We start from the raw sequence: 6,013 nt of genomic DNA on the forward strand, positions 1-6,013 counted from the left end.
ATGACTCATCTTCACAAGACCACAAAAAAAGTGGGGGCGTAACCACACTTGTGTGTGTATTAAAAGATAAATATCAGTTGTACAACATATTGCTGTAGGCCTAAACCAGTATACAAGTAAAGATATAAAATCTTTTTCCCTCGGAGCCTGGCTTAAAATTAGATAGAGATTTGCTAAATTTTGTATTTTGCGTATTGCTATTGCTATTAATATTCCTAGCATTCTATATGTAGTTTAATATCATTTTTAATACTATTTGTACAAACCAAGAACACGCGATTGCGACGATGAGATGCCTAGTAATGTTGCATGAAACATCAATAGTAGAGTAGTTAATAATACATATTTATGCTTGAAAACCAGGCCCTGAAAGAAAAAAATGATACGATGTAAAATTAATTTGTCTAAGACACAAAAGGGTGTTGGACGAATATTTAAAAACGGGGTGAAGGGTGTGTACCCACCCTTCCCATGCAGTTTTTAAATATTAATATTAATATTGTATTTGTTTGTGTATTAGAAAAAAAAAACAAGTTGTACACCATATACTAATATTTTTGCCTTGGACCTTATTGTCCTACATTTTGCACTCGGTGACAACCCACATACTTAAAAACATATTATTGAATTTATTTTTTAATTGAATTTTTGATATTTAAGCTGCAATCATTTTAATTGATTTTCTTGAATGTCTTACACTGGAATTTTATAAACTATTTTTGTACTATATTTTGTATACTAAATTAAGAATTATAATGAGCTGATGATACTTTATTTAACCTGCAGTTTTTTCTCAATTATTTGTTGTATATATTTGAACCTAGTTAAGATATTTAAACTTAAATTTTTAGAATCTTACTGTTGATATTTTTTGTTACTGTTTTTTGTGTATCCGAGGAAATCAAATTTCAATTTTACTTGTTGTACTATTGACAATAAAATTACTTTGAACTTTGAACTTTTAGTAATAAGTATCGAAAAAAAATTATACCGCATAGACCTAGATACTTCAGAAATATTTTATACCAGGATTCATTCAACTAAACGGTTTAATTTTCAAAAGTAAAATTATTATTTATTAATACATCATTAATTAGTATCTTTATATAAATAGCTTTATGTAATTGTTTTGACAATTAGAAAATTCTGTGCTTTGTAAAATAAACAAAACAAAACAAAGCATAACTGACTTTTCTTAATATTTTTGTGTCTTGCATACAACTAATTTAGCAACAGTGGAACGTCCAATAATCTGTACCATCAAGTTACAACGCTGATCAACTGAGTTCGAACTTGACACAAAGGGAGAGAATAACTGCATGGATGTCTCAAAAGTATCCACGAAAACCAGTTCAATTCAATTCAATTTCTTTATTTCACAAATAAACACATATTTACATTTCGTTTTTTTCTGTCTGCTGTACGCAGTCCCAGTGATGTATCGTACAAAGTACAAATTAGCAGCAGACGATGTGACAGTATTATTTTAAATATATATATATATTATGCGTATATGTATATATATACATATATATAAGTATATATATATATATGTGTGTGTGTGTGTGTATATGTGTGTGTATGTTCAAAAAAGAATACTAAACACAATAATGAAAGATATTAAATGATCACAAAATAGTAATAAAATCTAAATACTGTTACTGTCACTAGAGTAGCTGTTTTCTGTTGGAATCAATTGACCGTCATTGACAAGTAGGCCTACTGATGATTAGCTCATCATGTGATAATAATAATTTTTCATAAATGGACAGCCGGGGGTTAATGGTCATCCACTGTCTAACTTTTTTGGTTTTCTGATACTTTTTTCTCTGTTCATTTCCAAGTGGGTGGCAACAGGGCTCTATAGAAGTCTCCAGAATTATTATTATTATTATTATTATTATTATTATTATTATTATTATTATTATTATTATTATTATTATTATTATTATTATTATTATTATTATCATGATTACTATTATTATTATTATTATTATTATTATTGTCAATTATTAAAATAATACAAACATTTTTATAACATATTGATAATGATAATGATAGTAATAACAATAATAATAAACATAGTAATAATAATAATTTATTATTATTATTATTATGATAAATATAATAATAACAACAATTTATTATTATTTTAATTATAATTATTATTATTATTATTATTATTATTATTATTATTATTATTATTATCCAATCTAAATGTAAGGGTGTACAAATATAAATGCACCATCTGGGTAGTTGGCTGAGAGGTATTTGTTCCTGCTTCTTGTGCTGAAGACCCCGGTTCAAGACCGGCAAGTGTCCATTCGCTTGGCTCTTCGATTAACCTTATATTGAGAGTTAGACGGGCTAAGGACAATGTATGAATCCGTTATATGTTTGTAGTTTGTTAGTTAGGCAAGACTTTTTTGTACCTTGTTTAGTGAGCCCGCCTAACGCAAATATTGATGATTTCGAATAAAATTAAAATTTTATTTTTTGCAAATTAGCGCACCCACCTCCACGAAAAATGGAAATTTCAGAAAAAAAAATAGAGGTTTTCTTTATTTTTATTACGCCCTCCACTGCCTTGAAATCTCCAAAGATAAGATATGTGTATTTTCTTCCTAATTATATAAATTTGAAGCATTTACCCATCCCATTCACCAATAAAATTTTAGTTTTATTTTCTACTCCAGCTAAGTTTTTAGCAAAACTATTTGCTAAATAAGAAAACTAAATTTTATTTTTATTCTGCCCTCTCCGATGATCTATAAAAAATTCATTGCGCGAAACAAGGAATAAAAAGTCTTGCCTTACCGGAATCTGTATACAGACTTGCCTCCTAGGTTTCAGCATTTGTTTTTTAGTGGAACGGATGGAATTAAATTATTAATATTATTGACCACTGATGCTTAATTATTTTTGTTTTTACTATTATAGTATGTTGTACATTATAATTGTGTTAAATTTTTCAATCAAGTGTGGGCAGTGTAGCTGTTATTAGCCAAAAAGCCAAATCCTAATAAAAGCTGCATTTTGCTAAATATATTTTTTATAAACCATAAAGCTGATGGAATTGAAGCTTTTGCTGCTTATATTCATTGTTTTGGCAAGTCAAATTTCTGTTTTGCTAATTAATGTCATACCAAATTAGCTAAATTGTGAGACAAAATCTCCACTGAATAATATGAATGAGTGGTGCTGTGTGCAGGCCAAAACTATCATAACTATTATTATTAATAGTTTTATTATTACTATACTAATATTATTATTATTATCACTATTAGTAAATTGTCTTATGCTTTTTTCACTTTGTTGTATCCAGCCATGAAATGTTCCCGTAGTGGGATGAATAAAGTATCTTTGTATTGTATCCTTGTAAAACTTTAATAGAAATTATAATTTAAGTAATTGCAATTAAGACAGACTTTGGTGGGTTTTATTATTATTATTATTATCAATTATTAAAATAATAAATAATAATAATGCTGTAAAGGCAAATATACAACATGGTACCGTAGGCCCTAAATAACCATTTAAATGTTATCAGATGCCCGCAAGACGGAAACAAATTGGCCGTAGATCGGGAGTTCTAAATGTGGAATTGTGGATTTTCTCCCCAAGAGATGGGTGTTCTACCTGTACCCTCCCACTGCACTGGCTCCACCCCTTCTTCACGAATTGCCTTTTTCCAACTTGGGACCCCTGCAAATGTGTATCATTGTTGCAATATAAATGCTAAGTTTTTATTATTTATTTGAGGTATATTTATTAAAAATTCTACATCAAAAACATACATAGAAGCAACAAAGGCTGAATTGCGTATGAATTAAAGAAGTAAGAATAATATATATATTATATAATATTAAAAAGGTAGACAAAATAAAAAGACAAAAAAATAAATACCAATATCAAAATATGAGATAACCACGGAAGGACATTTGTAAAACGACCGGACAGTAAAGAGAGGGGAAAATAAATCAATCAACTGTAGGGGGAAAATTTTGAGTGTAACTTTTATTTATTATGTAAGCCAAAAATGGGATCGGACTTGTTTGGAATCGTTTGGTTACCGGTAATTAATTAATTAATTACGTTTCTTTTATTTAAATAAGCCTGCTTCTTCATATCCGGAATAAAGAAGAGTCCCTCCCCCCTAGTTATTTTTGTTTTCAATACTAGGTCTATAGAGATAATATTATATTTCTATTTGCCCTAATATACCAGGAAAAAACTAGAACGTACCCTTTCCCTTTCAAACTTAGGGACAAGAAAATGTAGATCCAGGTCTTCTAATACTGTTTTGATTGATCGAGACATTTTTGTTTTCGTTAGTTATTATTTTATCACTAAGATAATCACATGTCGAATATTCTTTGTTACACGCGACTTTCCACTAGGCTCATTCCCATAGCCGTTGATTTTTTCCCACTTGACCCGATGTCAAAGGTCATGAAAGCACCGAATGATAAAAGAACCGTACGTAATGATGAAAGGGCCGAAAGGAAAGCACCAAATGATAAAAGAGCCGAGGTGCGGCAAAAGCACCGAACGTAATGTTAAAAGCACCGAACGTAATGTTAAAAGCACCGAACGTAATGTTCAAAGCACCGAACGTAATGTTCAAAGCACCGAACGTAATGTAAAAGCACCGAACGTAATGTTAAAAGCACTGAACGCAATGTAAAAAGCACCGAACGTAATGTAAAAAGCACCGAACGTAATGTAAAAACACCGAACGTAATGTAAAAGCACCGAACGTAAGGTTAAAAGGGCCGAATAGCAAATGCGCCGAACGGAAAAGAGCCACCAAAGGCAGTAACGGCGTTCCATAGCCCAAAAGCTTATCTTCTTATTTCTGGTGGTTACGCACCGCTGATTCGCAATGTTTGTCATCACTTAGGCCTAGTTTAGATGTCTACACTAGGCGATGTCAGTTTTCGAATAAAGGTATTATTGTTTAGAAATCTTAATATACTTAGTTGAGGGTCTTAATTTTCGGGGTCTGATATTTCTAGTAGGTCTGATATCTCAATATTTCATTCCCTGTGCAGGCCTTACCTACACTCTTGTACTTAGGCTAGGCTTATGCCTATATCTAACTAGCTAGAGGGCATAGGCCCAAGCAAGGCCTGAGCTAGCCTAAACTAGGTAGGACTAGGCTGGTTGGTTTCTGGACAAAAGGGCAATAAACCAAAACGCCAGTATGTGAAATCGGCAATAACAAAAACGGCAAAAATCCAAAACGGCAACACTTTTTAACCAGAACAGCAATATAGAACAGGAGCCAAGTGGTGCCAGCATAGCTGGAAGTTAACCAATTTGTGTGTATAGGCCTATAGTAATGTTCTAGATGTGCCTGTCTATGTTGGAGAATGGGCATCTGCCGGTCCCATATTGTGGTGGGTGTGGTCACGAGGGGCATAAAAAGGGCCCAAAAATTGAGCTAGATCAACTTGTGAATTAACCCAATGAAACCTATCAGAATATATTCGGCATAGTTCAAGATATCATAAATGGACAATGCCAGACATTTCCAATGGTGGTGGGTGGCTGCCAGACGCAAGAAACCGGTACCCCAAAATTAAGCTAGATCAGCTTGTGAGTTAACCCGATGAAACCTACTGGAAAATGTTGGGCATAGTACCAGGTATCAGGAATGGTCACCGCCGACATTTTTAATGGTGGGGTATACCTGCCAGACACCCCCAAATACCCCGCCCAAAAAATTGACCTACTGTAGATCAGCTTGTGAGTTAACCCGATAAAACCTACTAGAAAATGTTCGGCATAGTACAAGGTATCAGAAATAGCCACTGCAAGACATTTTTAATGGTGGAGTGTATCTGCCAGACACCCCCTTATAGCCCGCCCCCCGAAAATTGACCTAGATCAGCTTATGGGTTAACCCGATAAAACCTACTGGAAAATGTTCGGCATAGTACCAGGTGTCAGGAATGGCTACCACCAGACATTTTTGATGGTGGGGTGTACCTACCTCTTATACACATCT

The 6,013-nt window shown here is 32.6% G+C and overlaps 1 protein-coding gene across 1 annotated transcript in view; it reads left to right on the plus strand.

Moving 5' to 3' along the window:
- The first annotated feature begins 4,868 nt into the window (after positions 1–4,868).
- The window catches only part of LOC117106152 (protein SSUH2 homolog), an 11,552-nt gene continuing 10,407 nt past the window's right edge, over positions 4,869–6,013 (plus strand). Inside the window, exon 1 of the mRNA XM_033247506.1 lies at positions 4,869–4,950. The gene's annotated coding sequence lies outside the window, so the exon portion shown is untranslated. The remainder of the gene's footprint in view (positions 4,951–6,013) is intronic.

Source organism: Anneissia japonica, unplaced genomic scaffold (genome assembly GCF_011630105.1).
Source record: "Anneissia japonica isolate Jap-2015-1 unplaced genomic scaffold, ASM1163010v1 scaffold2149_len68864_cov123, whole genome shotgun sequence".
NCBI classification, from domain to species: domain Eukaryota; kingdom Metazoa; phylum Echinodermata; class Crinoidea; order Comatulida; family Comatulidae; genus Anneissia; species Anneissia japonica.